This window comes from Parus major, chromosome 7, assembly GCF_001522545.3.
Source record: "Parus major isolate Abel chromosome 7, Parus_major1.1, whole genome shotgun sequence".
NCBI lineage: Eukaryota > Metazoa > Chordata > Aves > Passeriformes > Paridae > Parus > Parus major.
Window position 1 is genome coordinate 7,314,413 of NC_031776.1, and position 22,207 is coordinate 7,336,619.

Below are 22,207 nucleotides of genomic sequence, written 5' to 3' on the forward strand. Positions count from 1 at the left end.
ATATATTTAATCATATGGCTATAGAAGGGAAAGTGGAAGTTTCCCCAAGTGGAAACTTCGACAGGTACCACATTTCACAGCAGAAAGAGTTTAAGATAATGCTCCATCAATAATGATGGAAATAATGATGCAGTCATTGATATGAAAGTAATTCAGTGTTCTGGCAGACCATGGCTAAAAGCCCAGGGAGAGGGACAAGAGAGGTGCTCAGCAAAGCAGCGCCTCAGCACCGTGATCCTCTCTGGCCGTGCTCTGCAGCCACACTGGGCCCTCGCCTGCTCCTTCTCCTGCAAGTCCTCCTGCTCTGGCTGGCCAGCATGAACATGCAGAGCTTCAAGGCTCTTTTCCCACTTTTCTGCAGAGTCCATTGATCTGCAAGCAGTAGTCCCTTTGCTCCCTTCTGTGCAGCATTTATTTATGGCTGCAGCACCAAGGCCTTCTCCTGTAAGCCCAAAACCCCGGGGAGCTCTGGGCAAGGGCTCAGCTTGCTCTCAGGTGACATGGGTGGCAAACAGACCCTGCTGAGCACCGCTGGTTAGGAGGCAGCAAGAGCAGCTGGAATATGACACAGGGGCTGGGGGTGACAAAAGCACCCCAGAATTCACCAGCAGCTGCATAACAGAGAGCAGTATTTTTCCATTTCCTTCATAAAATGCATTTCATATGTACTCTAAATACAGGCTGTTAGTAGAATACTTTTCATCTTTTATGGTTGCTGGCTTATTCTTTTTTTCTCTGAAATCACAAGAATTTAGGAAAAAGCACAAAGTTGCACTTGATCAGGAGCTATTGAAGGATCTAATCTATTTGATAATAATAGAATATGTGATTTATTTTTCTGTCTGACTGGAATTGTAGTGGTTTTGGGAAACTTATGATGACTACAAGTGATGAAAGGTGATGACTACAGAAGTAGGTGATAGAAGAGGAAAAAAAAAACTGATGGGAAAAAAGGTAAAAGTTTTTCTAAAATTTATTAGGCAAAAAAATAATTTAAAAAACCCCAACAACAACAAAACCCTACCACATTATCACTAGCAAAACTAAAGAAGAGTTAAAAATGAAATGCACATCTTACTGAACTTTATGGCATTTTAATATTATCTTTGGGATTTGTGTCATTCTACCCGTTGTGCCTGCCAATAGTGAATAGTATTCCCAATCCTGACTATGCGAAGATCATGGCTCCAGGCCCCCAAAATCAAGCACAGCAAGAATGTTCCTTTGTAAAGGAAAAAGGCATACATCTGTCTACCTGGCAACTTCTCCTCTACTTTCCTCCTTCCACCATCAGCTTTTGGAAAACCTTAAAAAAAAAATTAAAAAAATAAAAAATAAAAAAGGGAAAATAATCCAAACCCACCCCCTACAAATTTGATAAAGAGGTTTCAAAGACATGCTGTAACTGCAAGTTCTATGGAAAAACAGTGACTGCACAGAGAAAAGGAGATTACTAATGCCCTCCCTGAGGAGAAGGCGAGCAGAGCCCAAGCATTACCCATCCTTTTTGGCAGGCTCTCATCAGGCAGGGAGCTCGTGCTCCCTCGGCAGCGCTCAGCACGCCGCTCGCCCTGGAGCATCCGCAGCCTGTCACCCCTGCCCGGCCAGCAGCGCACAGGGACAGCAGGCTGAGAGCTCAGCTTGTTTTGGGGGAGGACCAAATGGACATGGAAGGCAACCAGGACATTTCTGAGAAAAGGGAGAGTTACAGGAGTATGAAGGAGCTGCTTTCCTGGCAGGGGAGGAAAGGGACATGGGTTATAACCCTGCCAGCAACTGGACGACTTCATCCTGCTGTAGGCTGCATTTTCAAACACTTCCTTACAGCCTGCAGGACCAGAAATTCACTTTTCTTTATTCTGTTGTTTAAGTTAAATGAAATAGTTCTCATAATTGATTCACCTCAGAAGGTAGAACTGGAAGAAACAAAGCAGGTGTTGCAAAATGCACTGTAAATCCGTGATTGCTGTTTGTGTTGATGTCAAGTCCTACCTCTGAACCAGTTGGCTTCTCTCCCTGGTTTGCTTATAAGGAAGAGATAACATTCTTCCTGAGCTGCTGAGGAAGGTACTAATTGAGTAAGCTTTTTTCTCACTTTTGCCAGCACAAAGCCTAAATTCAAGAATAACAAAGTGAAATTGATAGAAAACTCCATTTTAAATCTTTCTGGACTAGACTCATCTCTCTCTTTGCTGCTGTAAGCTGGAAATAATGTTTGTGTAGTTATTTGGTTTGGAACAGTTGAATTTAAATAGACAAATTCAAATATATAAAATGTATTGGAGTGAGGGTGTTTCAAGTGCTTAACTATTAGTCCAGCTCACCAGGTGCTTTCTTTTAGCCACCTGAATCACAAGATGAATGATTACTTTGAATCACAAAGCAGATATAACACCATGTCTATAAAACACCTAGAAAGAACTCTTGCAGTAACAAAACGCCTATGGAAGCATCATCCCAATTACATTATGTAAATGCATCTACTGTAAGGCAAACACAGCCACTTTTAAACTTATTACCATGAACTAAAATATGAAAGCTGTAACTTGTGTGAGTTCTTGCTCTGGAACAAATGGCCTGGAAGAGTTTATCCTTTGCTATACTATTTTTTTTTTCCCCTATAAAAAGTAGTCATATATAACCTTCTAAGCATTCTGCTGTATCAGCTACTGGAAATCAACTTCATAGATGTTGATGGTATGAATATTCAATTCCCTTAGCTTACCAAGAAAGAAATACACCTTAGTTTTACCAGTTCTGTGTTCTAGATATCCTATTTCACACAGGAAGAGAGCAGGTGTGGCTCAGGGAGTGGATGCCTTGGTACACTGACATCTGGATGGGGTATCCTGCAACTCCTTCTCACCCCCTGCTGGCAGGTGGCTTTTCCATGAAGACCGAGGCATTCAGCAATTTGGGATTTTGAGTGATTTCCCACGAGGAGTGTGTGGTTTGAGTACCAGGACAAAATGTCACTCTGTCTGGCAGATGATTTCCTGCACTCAGGAGCTGTAGATGTTGCACTGGTGAGTCCTGCCTGCTAAGGAGTGTCTCACAAGCCATGGCATGCAATTGTGCAATGGATAAAATGGGGAAACAGGTAAAACTGGTGGCAAAGGGCTGCTGTGGCTGTTTCAGCCCATGATGTACCTCTCACCTTGCCTAAAAGATGCTGCTGAACGTAGGCTTTGGGGAAGCTGTACAGGGTTACCTTCAGTTCTGGCTATCTCCCTCCTGCCTGCAGTTTTTGTGTTGCTGTGCATAATTGTGCCTGTGGAATTAGGCCAAAAATGCCCTGTTGCTTTTTTCTCTCCTGCATGTTCCAGTACACATTGCTCAAGAACCAACCTGATAGAACAGCTGAAATGAAACCTAGAAACAAATAGGGAAGTATATTAAGTTCATTAAAAGCTTCTAAGGAAGAATGCAGTTATAGTGAAAGCTTCCAGTTTTTCTGAGTTCTTTTGTATTTCATTATTTTACTCTGCAGCCTTTACTATGGTGTCTATATATATATGTAAAAGAGCCCTGTTAAATATCTAGTTAATTATAAGGGTTCTGCCCTTCTAAAAGATGCTGTCTTTTCTTTCTTTTCTTTACAGTTGTAGGTTTTCTGCTTTTACCCAGAATTCCTGACATTCATCCTGACTTTCATCTTCAATGTCTTTTAAAATAGCTGTGTCAGCTGCTGCATTGCTGATGGGAAACCTTAGATTCCTCTCTAGAGTTGTTACTGTGCTTGGAGAGGTTTCATTTGTGCATTTGCACAATCAAAGTGCTTGAAATACCAAATATATTATCTCGGCATCACTGGCTACAAGAATGCTTGTATTTTCTCAGAGGCAGAGCTCTTCGAAGGGGATTTTCACCCCAGGAGGTCAGTGATTTTATGTGAGTGGCCTGTCCTCTGCTGGGTTCTTCTGGAACAGCATCTGCTGGGAAGCGAGGGCCACTGCCCTGAAAAAGTTTTTTCCTTTTCCTGTTTCTTTTTCTTTTTCTTTTTAATTTTATTTTTATTTATTTTATTAATACATATTTAATAAATTAAAACTCTCTGGTGTTTCTGTCTTGTCTCAAATCACCTCACAGTACCCTGGCTCATCTCCATAGACTTCAGGTGTGCTTCACAGCAAGTGTGTCTTGGAGCCACCAGCTCAGGGCTCTTGCTTGCATCCCATCCCACTAATCCTGGCATATCATCCCACAATTTGTCATGGCCAATCCTGACATTATCACCTCTCCCTTCAAGTCTATTTTGAAGCTCTGTCAGTCAGCTCTTCTGGCTCATAAGCAAAGACCTTTGAGGAAGGTGAATTCCATCAATAAGATGAAGTTATGGCAAAATTAAGCTTCTTTCCTTCCTGCCAGCACATGGTCAGCTTTAGACAGGCTAATTTGAGGCAAATGCCACTAGGATTGAATGAAAAGTGGTGGTAACGTTCTCCAAGAAATCAAGCAACATTCAGATATGCACTCATCCAAGAAGGCCTTTGAATCTGGCATATTCATCAGCAAAGGTCAAATTTACAACTTAGAGATGGGCTATCCCAATTCAACCCTGACATTAAAAATGCTGGGAATGTAAATTTTTAATAACCCCATGGAAAAAGTTAATCAGCTATTTTCTTATGATGAAATATAACATGTTACAAATGTATAGACCTACAAAGTCATTTAATGTCCTAAGTGTGTTATGGGAAAAAGCAGGCACAAAAGGCTGTGGTTTCTGAGGAAGCTGCTTCTTTTAAAGTAAGACCTGAAGAATCAGGTATTTATGAAAACCCCTGTACAAAATAATGCAGAGACAGGAAATCACATAAGCTGCTTTAGGGCTTTAGAGGACAAAGAGCAGATCAGAGACTGTGTAAAATTTCTTGATGTATTTGAGTCTCATTTGGAGAAAAAGAAGATAAATGCTAAGTTTTTTTAATAAATTAGATACCTTTGAAGGATTTTCACATAACTACTACAAATGTTTAAAGGTGATGGGGCATCCAAGAAGAAACTCAGCTTTTACTCCCCCTCCTTTATTTATATCTTTCATTATTTGTTGTTCACTCCCTGCTGATGCAGCAAAGATATTCTCTATTTATGAGCTCTGTTACGAAGCATCACATAAGAGTATCAACTGAAGGAAAGCTGCCTATACTGGCTAAAGCTTTATCTTTTTCTCTTGGGAATTGCCTCTGGATACTCCAGCAGACACAATTCCTAACAATTTTAAAGGCTGATGCTTTAAAAATTTACAAGTTTGCTTTCGGTTTTTGTTTTTTATCCTTGAGATTTCAAGTTTTTTTCTCCCATCAGCCTGCTAGTTGGCAGCGTTAGCCAGCTGGTTGATAGGAAACAAGGATAAACCACAAAGGGAATTGACTGTTTGGGGTTCTTTACCTTCAGTAACAGACTTTCAAACCCCCTCTACCATTCTGCAGTATAAAACTACTTAAGAATTAACCCTTCAAAGGAAAAAGCCTGACTATCACTGTATCCATGGCTGTAAGCACTCGTGGAAATAATCTAAAGATTTTATACTCTCTGTTGACAATGCAAATGATTGAAAGGATGCATAAAAATAGGAATTCACATAGGAAATCTGAAATTGTTACAGTGACTGTTGCTTCAAAGTTTAGTTTTAAGATGTCCTAGCATAATAAAGGCTGGAGAATGGCTTTTACTGAGTGGATCTGGAAGAGTTAATGGAGAAAAATATTCTATGGATACCCAGATTAATAGATACAGAGTTATTTGTTTGCTACTGACTTTGTGATAAGTACACAAAGCTTTTTTTATGTTGAGTGAACTTTGTACCAGGGTTTTTCCAGTACATAAATCTGAGGAACTTCACAAGTGCTTCTGAAGTTTTGAGAAGAAAAAAGACTTGCTGCATGCAAAACCGAGGTTATGATCAATTAAAAATATAATCACTTGACCAAACTTAAGACTTTTCAGACCACACTAATAAAAGAGATTGATGGTACAATTAGGAATGCAATACAAAATGGAAATAAAATTGCATCAAATTACTTGATTATACTTTCTTCAATTTACTGAAGTAGCTCAACATTAAGAAATGGAAACATTTTGTCATTTTGTCCAAAGCCTCTAGAACAAAGGGAAATTAATGAATAACTATTGAATTGTGCACTTGCCTGCTTTGCAAATTCTAAACTTTAATTGATGTATCTAATGATTTATATGAATAACTTCGAGAAAGCGGTGTGGTAAATTTTAATATCCCAGTAATAACTTGGTAGAAAGGTTAAACATTGGTGTTAAGCTGTTCTTTGGGAACTGGCATTATTACAGTTCCTACAACACACTCGTCATGCTTTATGCACCTCTTCCCTCTCAAATGAGTGTGTTTGCCAACCTTTCCCATATCCTTCTTCCTTGGGAAAATAACAGGCACTGGGGACCAGAGTGTGGCTGGCTGGATGCTTGTGCTGGAAGGAAGGGCAGTCAGGGGATCCACACCCTTACCAGAAACACACCAAACTATCACCTCACACAAGAAGGGCTGTGGTGGCCTGGCCAAACCTTTCCTCTTTCTGCACAGAATCAATAACATCAGCCAGTGGTACAGGGAGGTGTTTCTACTTCTGTTTTCTCACAGCGCAGTCCTCATGGAGTTTCTCTTTCAGTATAAAAGCAGACAGCACAAGAACACACAACACAAGCATTCCCAGTCCTGGGAATTTGTGGAGGTTAAGGGAAGACCAACAAGCGCTCTGCAGATGCCTGCTTTGTGAAGTAACAGCTATGGAGCATGGGAATGGTGGCTCCTCTTCTCCCAGCTGCAGGTTGTGGTGACACTAAACAAATATTTTTCCATCTTCCAGAAGTGAACTGAGCTTGGAGTGTATTATTTGGGCTTTAATTTGGGGAGAAGTCAAATTTCCTCTGAGGAAGTACATTTTCCCCTTTGCCTTGAGAGACACTTTGCTCACATTCTTTGTTCCTGAGAAGTGCCAAGAAGAAAACCAAAGGCAAGGAAAAAATTAGCACCTGGAACCAGTTTTCCCAAATACTTTAGCACTGGCTCAGCTCAGCTGATGATGAAGGTTGGTCTGAGACATGGCTAAAGAAATGAAATAATTTTATTTTATCTACGCAGGTTCATTTACTCCTCGCAGCACAGGGGAAATACCCATCACAGTTTGCATCCAGGTATTCCATTCACATTCCATGTGAATGTAATTCACATTATAAAATAGAGTGGATTTGGTTTGGGGTTTTCCTGGAAAACTTCTGTTGGCACTCCACAAATGATAGAGTAAGAGCAGGTGTTTAAATAGAGGATCGCAATAAAACACAAATCTTCTTAATGAGTTATGATCAACCAAAAAGCTAATGGGGTTGGGACAGTTCTTGTGAGTGTCTGAGGAGTTTTATGCCACCACAGCAGGCTTTGCATCTGTATGATAAAATCCTTGGGAGCCAGGAACTCAGGTTGCTTTCATTCCCATTCAGACAAGCCTGGTAAGGCTTCTCTGCTTTTGTAACGATGTAAATATATTTTCAATATCTCATTGCTGACTCTCAGGGTTGTGTTCTTGGCTCTAATTCAGCTATTTAGGGTCCTAAGCTTTAACATTCAGTTGATTTTTATTTCTGTGCTTACTAATTGCTAATTCCTCAAAATTTATGGGCTTCTTTTTCATCAAATTCCAGGGGCTTTATCCAGAGGTGTGAGGGAAAACGTGGCTACAGGGAATGCAAATTTTGTTACTTGAGCTGCTGCTGTTCCCCTGTTTATCTTTCCATTCTCTCTTCTGGTTTTCACCAGCATCTTTTGTTTTCCAGGGAAAGTGTCTTTAAGCTTCATGTTCTATGGAATATGGGCTTTTCTGTTTTCTTCTTGTAAATAATTAATTATTTTTTAATTTTAAGGTGTTTAATTAATACCTCACCAATTTTGGCTGAGGCTGTGAAATCAGAGATGACCTGTGCTCGTTTGAATATAACCAGGTCTTTTTTATTTTACCAAAATCATGGGTGCTAGGAAACTGCATAATCCTCAAGGAATCTCAGCAAGAATGCAAAATAATCTGTCACTTCATGCCTTGAGCTCTGCTAAGGACTGGCTTTAGTGTCAAAGTGTGAGATCAAAAATCCTTTCCAAGCTTTGAGGTGCACACTGCAGTAAATCTGGGTGCTCTAAATCCATTATAATGATGGCATCTCCTGTAAACTGTATGTATTAAGTATTGTCTTTTTAACCCCTATGGAGTGTCCTTTCTTTCCATTCCATTATATGGTCTATTGTATTCTTTTTTTTTTCTAATTTATTTTTATGAGAAATCAGTGATTTCTTATCTCCCTTCTCTGTTCCATGCTTAACTTTAGATAATCTTGTTCTTTTTTTCTGTAGTAAATAGCTCTTATTTTTTGGCATTGGTGCTTCAGCTCGGTATCATTTTTGTCTCCCTTCTCTAGGGTTATGCTGCAAGGAGTTTCTTTCTCTGAAGATGGAGTAATCAACAATATTCTGCAAATGTCTACTGTACTTCTGGCAAGGTAACATATAGATTATACAGATGTAAATAAACTAGAGTTGTCCTATATTTACTCATTCTACACACCACTATTTTGAAGTTGCAAAAAAAGCCACCTGCGTGTAAAAGAGATGTTTTTAATTAAGCTATCCATAGTGGCATTCACTTTAAATAATAACAGCTTTTAAAAAGAATAATAAGCATGAAACCCTGTAAGCTTTGCAGATAGTTGAGGTGTTCCTCTGGCTGACTGAGTACTCCCAGCTGAACAGTTTGCTCCACAGGTTTGTCTGACTGGAAGGCAGAATAAAAACATTTTTCTCAAAGTGCTTCCTATTTAGCTATGACCAAACCTCATGAGAACTGTGGCCCTTAAAAAGCAGCCCAAAATGGTTCCATTTTGGGTGGCTCTGCCTACTTCTATAGCATGGAAATGTCTGGAATCTAAAGCCAAATTTGCATAGGTTAGATTAATGCAAACAATGTGTTATTATGTTTGTTTTTTTAAAATCATGTAGTAGTTTTAAATACCACACTTGAGTTTACTGGGGTGATAATTAGAATACTAAATACTTCTATCAGTGGCATCCCTTAAATGTAATTCAACAGTGGATAAGAACCCCAAATTTTTCAAATACAAGATTTTATTTCCTCTAGAAGACCTGAAATGTACTTTTCCTCACAAGGTAAAAGTAAAATGTAACATTATTATTACTATTACCCAGTAGTGTATCATGCAGCCAGTGTATACCCCACCACCTGTGATTTTGCCTGCTGCATGCTCAGTGTTCAGGAAATAAGCAAGAATAAATTTATTTTCCATCTGCTGTACGCTTGAGTGTAGGAGCAGCAGGACTATATTTACAGAAAATTCATGAGGGAAAAGAAGTTTTCAGAGCTTAAATAAACAGACTTTGTTCACTTGACTGATGCTCAGTGATGACTTTTGGAATTGGCTGAGAACCTTCCAAAATGGCTTTTCATGGCTGTAGGACTGAGCTTGGGGGGGGGTTGATTTTGGGGAGGAGGGTGGGGTGGGTTCTATTGCAGTGCAATGGTATCATCATCAATGTGCCTATGTAAACATTTCTAATACTATCAAATTCTCTGCAGAGGGGAGCACAAAAACTTGCTTGTAGTTTTCTGCTAGGGAGAACTGAGAAGCTGTATCAATACCCAAAATGATGCAGACAGCTTTTCACTAAATTCTGTTTTCATGCCTATAAAGCAGAGTTCAAAACAGAGATATTATAACATGAAGTGTCTTTCTTCTTTCTAAAGATGAAATAACAGTAAGTTTGAAGCATGGTAAAGGTACAAGAAAGGCACAGTGCTAGTTGAAGAGACCAAATCTCGTGTGCAGTTCTGTTCTTTAAGAAACACATACGCAAAGCCGTGAGTAAATACCAATAAAACCTGGCAAAATGTCACCGAAGACAAAATATTCCAAAGGCAATGTTTTCAAAATCCTCTGACACTTAATTAAAAGATCATATGGACTTGCAAAAGCTGTGTGGATCAGGGCCCAGGAGAAGTCAGTTCTTGACTTTAGTTTCCAGTGTCTTTTGCTCTTTTGCATCAAGCAGGAGCTTCTTCCAAAAATAATTTCCTGAAGGCAAATGACCTGTTATAGCACTTATTACTTGGGGTATAATGTTCGAAGCAGGAGTGACCCTTAAATTAGTTGAGGAACACATATGAAACTTGCAACTTCTAATAATAGTGAGGCAAGTCTTCCATATGTTGTTATAAATTTCAGTCCAAGATGATTAACGTGGTTCACAGGCTACTCTTGTAAGATGATAGAAGAGATATTTTTGCTGCCTCTCCTGAGAGGGCTAGTGTTTCAAATTATTTCCAAACAAGCTTCTTCCAAGTGAGAGATGGTTCTCATTTTTTTGTCACCTTAATAAAAAGGTGATGAACACTCTCTTCTTAACTGTGCCCTTATATGCACATCAAACAAATATTATGACAGTATGATGTGATAACAGCGTGTATGTGCTATCCATGAAATAATGTTATATTCATAAATACAAGTCATTAATTTATTGTGCCTGTCATTATGTTTGGAATAGAAAGCTTATATTGTAAGCCTGCAGGGAATCTCAGAAGTTAATTCAACAGCTACATCTTCATTCAAAGCTATTTTTAGTTATAGCAGGTCTCTATCTAGTATATTTTACATCAATTCTGTCCAAAGACTTCAGAAGAAAAAAAAAATCTTATTAACTCCTTTATTAATTAAAATCAAGGCAATAGTAAATTGGGTAGGAAATTGTTTATGGCCATAAACAAGATGGAGTGGCCTAGGATATTATTTTTTTTTAATAGAAAAAAGTGACTGATGAAGCTCAAAGGATCATATTTGGCTACTTATTTATTTGCATGTTATTTATTTATTTACTGGTGCTATGTGATGCTGTTCCTAGATGAGATACATAAAAACTCTAAATATTCTTGTTTTGCTGAAACTATTCATCCTGATTCATCCTATCTGATTCAGAAGAACTGAGGCTTGAAATGCCTGTCTGTCAGTGGATGCTGTTGACGCTGGCTGAAAAGAATTTGTCAGACTGGGTGTTTGTGAGCTGTTAGCTGTGCCACTGAACAACTCCTTTAGTTCACTAAATTCTGGCTTGTTTTGAAGCTAAGTGACACAAGTTTTGCTGTGGAAACTGCATCCAGTTGTTGGCCTCTCATCACAGAGACTGTGTTTGAGTAAAGTTTTCCAGCTAGTAAGAGGTCATGCCACATACAAGCGGGATCTTGAACTTTGAACTGCGTGAGATGAACAATCTTTAATTCAATCATCAAAAAGCAGACTTTTGACTTGAAGGAAAGGGGAAGAAGGGGCTGCCAGAAAGAGAGTGAGAAGTTATTCAAGTTGGTATTAAGCTATAGGGTTGTTGGCAGATCACCTGGGATCAAATGGCCTTCTTGGGGTTTTTGCAGTCCATTTGTCTCTCAGATATTATATTGCTTTCCTATGTTAATTACTTTATTAAAACATAAGTATATAATCAAACTTAAAATCCCCCCAAGGCATTTTCTAGTTTTATGAACTACTGGACCAGAGATTATTAGGGTACAAAACTCTGTGTGTGTGTGTATGTCTGTGCATATCTGTCCTTGTTAAAAGTCAGGGCCACATCCCAAACCAATGGGATACAGGATGTCTGCACCCTGAAATAGCCAGAGGCTGATCCAGAGACATTTAATTCTCATATAATACTCATGACATTTTTCTCATGTGCATTTCTGCTTGGATAACAAAACCAGGCATCAGTTCATGCTGCCCAAGGTATGCTCTTCTGTAAGCCCGACCTGGCTGGGGCTTCCACCATTAAATTCCAGCTCCCACCATTAAACTTCCACAGATAAATTTTGTAGCCTTGGTGGTTTTTGGCAGGCATCTAAAAACAAGATTTTGCCTTAGATCCAAGTTTTCTTCCAGTCTAAACCCTATTTGTCTTTGCCTAAGCCAATGCTTAGACATCACTACTCAGGTCATACTGTCAGTGTACTTCTAAATGTTAATTTTTGCTGTGGGTCTGACCTGCCCCTAGCTCCTGGCTTAGCTCAGCAGCCTCTGCCAGTCCCAAACCTGTAGGTGCACCCCCCATCTGTCAAAGGTGAACACTATATCTCAATAAACACTAAAACAGAGGTATTAATCCTGCTGTTATTCTGTCCCACAGCTTATTCCACAAGCCCTTTACTATTCAAATCATGCCTTCTCAATTTTTATATCTTTCTAGCAATAGATGATCTTAAGCTTCAGTGGCTTGTTTAGAATGATGCATATTAACACATCAAATACTTTGAGTCTTTTTATTAATAAAAACTTTGTTACATGCACTCAAGATTAGCTTTTCTTCAAAGCCCTGCCTTAATGAAGGAAATGTGTGGCAATCTTATGCCCTCTAACTCCAAATTTCAACTGAAATATTCTTTCTATTCCTATATTTAAGGTAGGAATGGATATAATAAAATTAACAAGAAATTGGGAAAAATGAGACTTGAAGCAGAACTCTGGTCCAAAAAGGCTCCTGAAATGTTAAATCTCTGAGCATAGAGTAACTGTTACACACACCATTCATAACTAACATTATTTCAGCAGAATTGTTCTACTTGCTTAGGATGTTCTCAAGACAGTTGCATCCTCCCAAATAAATTATTTTTTCCTTGTTAAAAGTTGGGTGTTTTTTTTCCTCTTGAAATCAAATTGCAGAGTTATGTGTATAGGCATCTACCTATAGCATGCATGAAATTTGTTATTTTCTTCTTTCCCGTTATGTGGTTATAGGTAATATTTTTAGTTATGACCTCCAAAAACTATTATTACATCTTTCTATTTGATCTATGTAATGTCATAAATTTCCCTGTGTACAAGAGTTCTGATTTGAAGACGATGCAGCTGAAAAACCTCATGGTAGAATGGAAAGGACATTTAATGGTAACTCAGATAAGGTAATTAGGTCATTTGGGTTTTGAATAATGTCTAGAGCTATCAAAATATTTATTATGTGAGGTAATCGTGATGACATTGTTGGTAAATGAGACTCTTCTGAAAATTAATTTCAAATTTATCTTCTCATTTCAGTGACAGTTGAAGTAGTTTTGTGACTTTATAAAGGAATTTACTTGCCATTTGTGCTGCAAAAGGTGATGTTGGTGTATGAGAAAAAGTACAGAGGGCTTGATCTCAGCCAGCGAGGCAATTTAGGGAAATGGAAGTTTTCAGCAGCAGCAATAGCTCAGATTCAGTCACCCATAAATCTCCCTGAGGGATGCAATTCCCCAGCATCTGTATCCTTCAGTCCCCTGTCTTGGCTTTAATGTATCCTCTAAGGGAGTCACTCCCCCAGCTTCTTTCCAAGGCATCTTCTGGCTCATTTCCTCTGGCTCATTTGAAAATCCATTTGCCTTGTGCTCAAAGGGAGCCAGTTTTATTGCCCACCTCCTTGCACACTGACCAGTTCTGCACAGCAGGGACAGTCTTTGGTGGTCTCTGCATGGGCTGCCTGTGATATCCCTGATAGTCAGGGGGGATGCATGCCTGCCCTCGAGGAACATTGAGAGAGGTGGGCCAGGCTCTTAAAGCAGCAAAAGCCATCACCACTGCTCTCATGACAGCAAGAGTTCACCCTTTCACATGTTTGTACTGCTTAATCTTTCAAGGTGGAGAAACTGGTCTGACAGAGAAAGGTGGATTTGAGACTTACTGTAGGTACTGCAGGAAAACCTGCATTTCACAGGCATTCATCATCTTTAGCCTTGTCCCTAAAGCACATGAAGAACTAGTTCTTAGGGGCAGGATGCCTTACTCTGAACAAAGCTGGGGTAAAACAATGTGGTGGGTTAAGCTCAGTTAACAGCCACACACCCACCTGGCTGCTCATGCCCTCCCCTCTCCTCCTGAGGGAGGAGAAATGAAGAAATGAGGAGGAAGGAAAGACTTATGGGTGGACATAAAGCTAGGCAGGTGCAGCCAAAGCGAGGTGTGAAAGCAAAGCAGAGGAGGAGGAAAAGGGAGGAGTTGTTTCTCATAATAATGTGGATCCCAATGTGAAAATCTGAAGGTACAGACGTGGGTTCAACATTCCTCTGAAACACATGACTTCCCTACATTAAGAACATTAATGTCCACAGATGGCAGAAAATTGAGAGGAGCAGGGTTTTAGTGTGTCACTGTTCTGCTGATCCTCAACCTTGCCGTGATGCAGTGATGTCTGCCTTTATCTCTGCTGGGAGGCAATTTCCTGTTTAATAATTAATTTTAGTATCTTTTTGGAGCGGAAACACCAACAGTGATTTTTATTTTGGAGAAGGAAATGCTGTGGCAAGATTGGGCCTTAAGTTCTATTTCTCTGTATTGTTTCCTTTTATATGGCAGTTTTTGTACAGCTACTGCTTTGCTCTTGCCCTCAGCGCTCTTTGTTTTAAGCATGCCAGCAACCATATTTCAGTGTGATTCCTGCTTTTTTTCCAGCTCATATCTGACTGTCACAAAGCTGTCATTTTCAGTGTAGAAAGAAGATGGCTTTGTTTGCAGTTCCATGTCTCAGGGAAGCCTGATCTGGTGTTGTATTGCAGTGCACATCCCAAAGTTTGAGTTTATTCTAAGAGACATCTAAATGCAAAACATTTACCCGCTTTTTCTCTGTCCGGCTTCTCAGCTGACTGTAATTCTGGTGGGTGGCTTTTCAGTCACAAATCTCTTTTGATCCTCTTTTCAATATTCTAATGCCTCATGTTTGGTTAATCCTCTTGCTGTGCTGCTGCCTGGGTTTTCCAGGGCTGCAGTTTGCATGTCTGCCTAGGCTTCATGCCTTAGTGCTGTTAGGTACTGATAAAAAAATTAAGTAAAAGAGGACTTGCATATAAATTAGGAATATTTCTGTGGCTGGTATACTGCCTTATTTGAAAAAAATGTGAATAAGAATTTGGTATTTATTATACCTACTTATGTTTTCCAGCCCTGCACACGGGTAAGGATGGTCTCTGCTCACCAGGAGGGAAGGGACTGAGTGCACAAACCGCACCAGGGCTGCTGCTGGGCCCTGGGAGACAGGAGCCACGTGTGTCCACGCTGCCTTTCATCGCCAGTGTATGCTCAGACTCACTGCTGACCTCCTGCCAGACACAGTCTTCAGTTTCATAAATAGACTGAAAAAAAAGCTATCGCTGCCTCTTCCCCAGACTGAGCTCCTGGGGGAGTTTATTGCTGCTGTTTCTGTTTTCCTCCATGATGAATGTGCAGTGCTGCTGTGGCGATTTAGCACCAGGTTTCTGCGGACACCACAGAAGGAGCCATGGTGCAGGAAGGTTTCTTAGGGAAAAACAACCCTAGTTATTGCTAGGCCCTCGAGATCAGCCCCAGACCCGAGGCCAAAGTGCACAGGGGAACGGGCTGCACTCTTCTGTCAGGGCAGAGCCCAGGTCGGGGCTCACTGCCAGCGAATATTCCTTAGCTGAAATGGTCAATCTCCCCCTGCTGGAAGATATTACACTGTACTGAAAAATTCATCTTGAGTGAGAATTAATACTCAATTTCTTGTCTGCTTCTGAATTCCTTGGGTGTCTTTGTTCCATGGTTACTCAGAGACACTGACCTCACTGCCCTTGGGGAGAGTTTGGAGAGTCCCAGGGAGTCAGCACCACTGTCCATTCCAGAACACAAAACCTGGAAAGCCCCAAGAGCAAAAATTCCATTTTAAAGATTCCAAAAATTGCCCAAATAGATTTCCATTACAAACTTTCTAATAATATCTGGATTAATGACACAAATTGAAACAAAAGCATCTAACAACTATTGCGTTCATTTGGATAAACATTTGTGCTGTGTAGAAACATACCATTTATTTTACCCCTCTTCTTGATTATCTTAGAAGTTTCCCAGCTTAAATAATTCTTTTATTCTGGTTTCTTCTTTTTTACTTTAAGTATAGCTTGTTCTGTGGGAGAAAAGAATACCCACGTATTCCATCTCTTTTTTTTTTTAAGCAGAGCGCCTTCATAGTGTAACTTTATCATAATTATCTTCTTAGCCCATTTTTAAGCATCTAGACAAATTCCAAATAGATAATGTTGGGGTTTTTTTCCTAGAAAATTTTTCAAATATGGTGACTTAAGCAGTTCTAAATATCTTTGCACAGGTGTTGCTGACTGGATGAAATGAATTTCTGCAACTCAGCCCTTAACCAATGAAGAGCTGCAGGACGCACTGAAGTGTAAATACATGAGTGAAAGTGAGCGTGTTCTTCAAGTTCTACTGCTAAATGAAATATTTCATCATTTTTTTTAAAAAATCCCAAGTCCTTCCCTAAATGTGCCATTGTGATAATCACAAAGTGCTGGGGTTTCTTTAATGTGTACACAGTTCAGTGCAGACACTGATTTTGTGTTTTCCCTTTGAGTTACAGCAGTATATGCACATCCAGCTAACACCAAAAGAAATAAAACTAATAGCAGTGGGTTCAACCTATTTTAAATATTCAAGGTCTCCTCCTTCAAGAAAGTGGAATTCGACTTTACAGCTATATTCTATTATATTTTAACTTAAATGTAAAAGCTATCAAACCATTTTTTGAGAGCAGGAGGATGAGACATTCCAAAAATAATCATGATCTAGAAATCGATGTTGTGCCCTGAGGTTTGGAGCAGTCGTGCAATCCCCACTGTCATGTACTTTTGGTAGTAACAGAGTTGAAAACTAGGGCAGCACTGAGGGACTGCCATGGCATGTGCTTGGGCATCCTGCAATCATATTTGTCCTCACTTTAAATCAATCTGGTTGCAAACATCAAGGAAATATTTTAAGAAAATAAAAGCTCTGAGGAAAGGCTTCAGTAAATCTCGGTTGTGCGTAGAACAGCAAGAGCAGCTGAGACTGGTGTATAATGAAAGAAGAATTAGGTAAAAAAAAAGAAAAATCCATAGCTGAGGAAAAGAGCACCTTTCCCATGCACAAAGTTTTTGAAAATAGAGCCCTTATTTAGATGGTGGCTCCTTACTCTAAAACCCTGTGTTGCAGTGATCTCCTTTGCATCATGGTTTTTGATTTTAAAACTCTACTAAAGTACTTATTAGAAGGTCTCCACAGATTATCAGGTACAACTTTAAGGCTTTTGGATTATTAGGAGGTTTTAGTCAATAGCAAAAATCTTAATGGCTTTCTAGCTCTTTGGACTCCATACTGATTCTTCTCCGACTGCACAATATTTTCCAACCCGTACAGTTAGTGGATTACTGCACGTATAAATAGATTTTGTAAAGTCACCACGTGGCTGTGGGCATGCTGGGGGGAGCTCCTGGGGCAGACAGTGCTTTTCATAGCTTCCCCTTAACTCTTCAGCTGAATTAGAAATATGTGCCTCAGTGAGGCTCTCCCTAATACCAGTGTCTGTTTGTATAGTTAAAAATATGAATCAAGAAACAGAGCAAGTGTTTCAGCCAATGATCTCTGACTAGGGATTGAATTGGTGGTTGGATTTGGGTAAATCCATGGAGTTTTGTAGCCCTTTTTTGAATGCCACATCGTTTGTCAGTGGTTTCTTAAATGAACTTAAGCACTGCTTGGGAAAAATGATTGTGTTTTCTCTGCTTTCTGTTGGAAAGGCAGGGAGAATCTGAACCAGTATCTGTGGTGAGCAGCACTGATGGACTGACCATCCAAGCAGCACCTTGGCAAAACCAGAGCATGTGCTACTGCTGCCACCTGGCCAACCACACAGCTCAGGTCAGAAGATGTGGAAGAAAGCTGGGGTTACTGGAAATTGGGCACAACTTACAGGTGAAATGGGAGGGAGCTGAGGCAGAAGAGGATACAAGTCCAGAAATGAAAGTGGGGTATTGTGGGCCTGTGGGACAGAGAAGAGGAATTGAAGGCTTGGAGAGGGGTTCACAGATGTGGAGGAACTGTGAAATTGTATTAGAGGGAGGCAGAAAACAGATTTAATTTATTCTGTTACCCTTGGACAAACTCTTTAAAACTTTGCCATCTGGTGCAGAGGTTGTAAAGTGACAAATATTAACACAAAAGAAGAAGCTTTTCTTACCTAAGTTCCTCTGAAGATTCATCAGAGCTGAACTATTCAGTCTAGGTATCATTCCAGCAGTTCCAATGCTAACACCATTCCCTGCCTTCTGTGGTTCAGTTTGTACCAGTTTCACCCATTTTACATCACTCTGGGGTGAACAGCTACACACAGAGCAGGGCTTGCTCTAAGAATTTAGAGGCTTTGGGCTATATTTAGGAACAACTAGCAAACTCCAATAAGCAAATAACTAGTAAAAATAGCTAATAAAATAAATGCCAGGTCTTATGACAACAAAAAGTAAAACCTGTTTTAAAACAATTTATTCTGGAGGGAGATTGCCTTCCTTATCCCTGCAGGAAAATGCTTTCAGCCACTGAAATTCAGGAGAGGGGTGCAAGAGGCAGCATTATCTGGCAAGGTGAGTTGCAGAAAAGGCTTTGATGCCTGTACCCTCCCAAACCAGACTGTGCCCAACAAGGTTTCCTGCACCCTGGCAGGGCAGGGAACCTTGAAGCCCCATAGCCCCACTCCCTGGGCAACTGCTGCACCTCTGAGGCCTTCATGCTGGGGGCTGGGGACCTCAGATTTGGGTACTGTTGTTTTCAACATCACAGCACCCATGTCTGGCCCCAACCTTGCACACTGAAATGCTTTACAAGCTAAATATTTCATCAACTGCCTGGCCTGTGCCTGGCTGTAGTCATTTCAAATGGATGCTCTGCATTTAAAAAACACTGCCTGCTTTCCCTCAGCCCAACATAATCAGCTGCCTTGCAAACTCCACAGCTAATAAAATATTAAATCCGTTTTAGCACCCAGAAATAAATACGGGCTCGAGGTTCTCATCACATGTATCTCCCTCTCCTTAGGTCCCTGTCCCTGCCACATCCCACAGAGGTGCTGCTGCTCAGGACAAGGCTTGTTGTTGGGTGGTGGCACAGGAGAAGAGCAGTGCCCCAGGACCCCAGAGTATTATCTATTGGGATGCAGTGAAGTGATCCAGTCAGGCACCAGCTGTGCTTGCAGCCTGTGGAATGTCTGCCCTGTGGCTCCAAGTTGCTCAATGGGAGCTGCATTCATTTAAAAGCTGAAGATAAAAGTAGAAACTTGCATTAGAAACCCGGCTAGAATAATAAAGAGCACAGTAGCCGTAAGCCTTATACAAGGATATTTAAAATTTAGTTACAAAATCCTTGTTTAAAAACAGGATATGGTTTAAAAATCACTGTTGTAGTAATACCACTGTGTTACTGCAAGGTGACCTTGCCATTTCAGGACTTCATCTTGTTTTAATTCTGTGGGCTAGGAGTTTATTTGATTTTCTCCTCCAGCCACCTACAGGTGAGCTAAAGCGGTAATAAAACATCTGCACAAAATCTTTCCAGGTCAGCAGGTCCCAAGTCAAAGCTCCTTGAAATCAGAGGGCACAGTGTCACCAGCCTTAACAGGTTTTGGGTCGAGCTCCTCAGACCTGCCCCTGCAAACACTTGCAGCACATGCTGAGTGCCCAAGGGGCTTAATCCTGGCTGGGGAACTCGTCACTTAAAAATGACACATGTGAGGAGCTGGAGCTGCCGAGGACATGAGGTTGTCTGCTCTGGGAACTGCTGCTAAGGGTCGAGCTTTGGTCTCCTGTTGCACCCCAGCCCCAGAAACTCTGCCTTTGGTCTCCAAGGGAGCATGGTTCCCATTAGAGCTGGGTGAAATGATGCAGCAAACGCAGTGTGTACAAACCCCGTGCACAGCACTTGGCAGCACAGTGCTTTCTCTGGGCCCTAGGGGCAGTAATTAGTAAAATAATGTGGGGTTTTTAATTCACAGGTGGACTGTTTGCAAGTAATGAGTGTAATATTGTGTGGTGGTTTTGGGTGGTCACAGCAGATGTAGCAGCAGTCCTTTCATACAAGGAACTGCTGGATTTTGTTGTTGGATGTGTACAGGGGTGGCTGCCTGCTCCCTGTCTCCCTACTTTCCAGGCTAGAGAGGGTTTCCCAGCCACTGGAGAGCAGAGGGATGTTGTTATTTTTCTGTACCTGCCCATCTCCTGGCTCTCCCTGCACTGCACAGCCCCTCCAGGAGTGCAAGGGATAATCTGTGACCAGCAGCTACAGTTACAGTAGTGTTTCTCCTGACTAAGGTTACCAGTGTAGTATTTTCTTTGGCTTTGAAAACACTGTAAGAAATTCCTTGGCAAGCCAATGACTGACTGGAAATGTGTTAGAAACTTGCTTGACAATTAGAGACCTGCTTTGCAATAATCTCTGAGGTGCTGCAGCATGTCCAGGAACAGGCAACTGAGCTGGGTGAAGGGGATAGAGAGTCAAACATGTGAGGAGGGGCTGAGGAAGCTGGGGGTGTTCAATCTGGAGAAAAGAAGGCTCAGGGGAGATGTTATTGCTCCTTAGAACTACTTGAAAGGAGGGTGCAGTGAGATGGGTTGGTCTCTTCTCCCAAGTAACAGCAATAGATCCAGAGGAAATGGCCTCAGGTTGTGCCAAGTGAGGTTTAGGTTGAATATTTGAAAAAATTCCTTCATCAAAGGGGTGGCCAAGCATTGTAACAATCTGCCCAGGGCAGTGACAGAGTCACCATCCCTGGAGGTATTTAAAAGCTGTGTAGCTGTGCCACTAAGGGACATGTTTTAGTGGTGGACTTGGCAGTGCCAGGTTACCAATTGGACTTGATGATCTTGTAGGTCCTTTCCAATCTAAATGATTCTCTGATTCTATAAAACCTGCCTAAATAGATAGGAGACTTAGCCAGAGCTAAGGGGGCACAAGCACAGTGCGCAGCCCTGCAGCACCCCTGGCTTTCAGCCTGTTGCTGTAGGACAAGCCAGGGCCAGCATGAGCCTTGTGTCCCCAGGCCTGTCACCATCAGGGCCAGGAGGCTCCTGCAAGTCCTGGGGTGCTGTTTGCCAGCCCCAGCTCTGTGACAGGCTCCCAGAGGTGATGCCCAGGTGTGCTCATGTGTATTGTACAGTAGTTTGGGTGTCAAGAACTCCCCAAAAGCAGGAATGCTTTACCCAAGGTGTCTGTTTGCAGTCTCTCTTATGAAATAGTTTTCAGTTTTAACATAGCTTTTATTTTTGAAAAATTGAAAATGTTATTTTAGTTTGCTCAGCTCCTTCATTCTGGAAGCTTTCTTTTGGAATGGGTGTTCCCTAAAAAGCATTGGTATGATTAATACTTCTCTGTGGTTGTACATGATTTGATGCTGCCTGGCAGGATAAAATCAGAGAAGCATCACCCAGGCCTCTCCCCCAGTCTTTTTCACTGTTCTCTTTGCTTTAATGCTTATCAGTCCTTGTGTGCTCCACATGTTCTGGCACCTCAGTGCTGTCCCAGAGCTGAGTGGAACACGCAATGGTGATGGTCCTAAGCTTTTATATGACAACTCTATCCTCTGAACATGTTTTTCCATGTGTCACAAAATCACAGAATTGTTAGGGTTGTTGGAAGGGGACTCTGGAGATCATCCAGCCCACCCCTCCTGCCAAGACAGGGTCACCTGAAGCAGGTGGCACAGGAACGTGCCCAGGTTGGTTTGGAATGTCTCTAGAGAGGGAGACACCACAACCTCACTGGGCAACAACTGTTCCAGTGCTCTGTCACCCTCAGTATAGTTCTTCCTCATACTGAGGTGGAACTTGCTGTGTTTGTGGCCATCGCTCCTCATCCTGTCGCTGGGCACCACTAAAAAGAATCTGGCACCATCCTCTTGGCACCTGCCTTTGAGATATAAAATTTATAAGTAATGATGAGATTCCCTCTCAGTCTTCTCTACTCCAGATTAAACAGGCCCAAGCTCCCGCAGTCTCTCCTTGTCAGAGAGTGCTCCAGATTCCTCAACATCTTTGTGACCTCTGCTGGACCATCTCCAGGAGCTCCTGGTGTACCGAGGAGTCCAGACCCGGACACAGCCCTCCAGATGTGCCTCACTAGGGCCGGGTAGAGGGGGAGGAGGATTTAAAGGACGAGAAGCCAATAAGAGGCGGCTTTCCTGCCGGGGTGATTTTTTCCCCTTTTTCCCTTATTTTTAGCGGCAGGGCCGGTGCCGGCTCGGCGGCCCCGCTGCCCCCGGGCGGGGCAGGAGCGCCGTGGCCGGTGGCACACGGGGGATGCGGGGCGGGCTCAGGTGCCGCCGGGGGGGGACAGGTCGGGGCCG

General features: G+C 41.5%; 1 protein-coding gene across 7 annotated transcripts in view; it reads left to right on the plus strand.

The window, feature by feature from the left end:
- Window positions 1-22,207, plus strand: part of C7H2orf88 (chromosome 7 C2orf88 homolog) — a 37,917-nt gene that overhangs the window by 2,290 nt on the left and 13,420 nt on the right. Inside the window, exons 2-7 of one of the 7 annotated variants that reach the window (XR_004498233.1) lie at window positions 2,880-3,877; window positions 8,437-8,517; window positions 14,978-15,108; window positions 16,157-16,249; window positions 17,619-17,739; window positions 18,397-18,458. The gene's annotated coding sequence lies outside the window, so the exon portion shown is untranslated. The other 6 variants (XR_004498234.1, XR_004498232.1, XM_033515954.1 and 3 more) reach the window with 6 other exon arrangements.